The sequence below is a fragment of the Schistocerca nitens genome, chromosome 3, assembly GCF_023898315.1.
Source record: "Schistocerca nitens isolate TAMUIC-IGC-003100 chromosome 3, iqSchNite1.1, whole genome shotgun sequence".
Classification (NCBI taxonomy): domain Eukaryota; kingdom Metazoa; phylum Arthropoda; class Insecta; order Orthoptera; family Acrididae; genus Schistocerca; species Schistocerca nitens.
In genome coordinates, this window is record NC_064616.1 from 583,512,843 (window position 1) to 583,513,506 (window position 664).

General features: G+C 44.6%; 1 pseudogene; it reads right to left on the reverse strand.

Annotated features, from left to right (window-relative positions):
* Window positions 1-301: 301 nt before the first annotated feature.
* LOC126249933 (5S ribosomal RNA) lies at window positions 302-419 on the reverse strand (annotated as a pseudogene).
* Window positions 420-664: the final 245 nt, after the last annotated feature.

The window sequence follows — 664 nt, forward strand, 5'->3', positions numbered from 1 at the left end:
AAAAAAAAACACCCCGAAAGGTAATTTGTCATATTAGGTTTGAAGTGAATATCTTCGAAAGGATGATATGTAAAAATGCTTCTCATATAAAACTCTGTCCGAACAGGACTTGGAAGGCCCAACGGAACCGACCGCCCGCCGTGTCATCCCCTGCCCACAGGCGTCACTGGATGCGGAATTGGAGGGGCATATGTTCCGCACACCGCTCTCCCGGCCATATGTCAGCTTACGAGACCGGAGCCGCTACTTCTCGTTCAAGTAGCTCCTCAATTTGCCTCACAAGGGCTGAGTGCACCCCGCTTGCCAACAGCGCTCAGCAGACTGGATGGTCACCCATCCAAGTGCTAGCCCAACCCAACAGCGCTTAACTTCGGTGATCTGACGGGAACCGGTGCTACCATTGCGGCAATGCCGTTGGCCTTCTCATATAAAAGTTATATTAATGAACGTTCTTGAAAACTGTATAATCGAAATTTGTAACGATTTGAAATTTTTGTAAAATACCCCATCACTATTAGTTAATTTTGCAAAATGAAAACTTTTGGTGCAACATAGATTAAAGAAGCTTACAAGCTACATGCACCCATTTGTAATAATGCTGGTTTCTGAAATACTATATCTTCGAAACAAGCTGCACACAATGTGCTGTCAGATTATTTCCAAC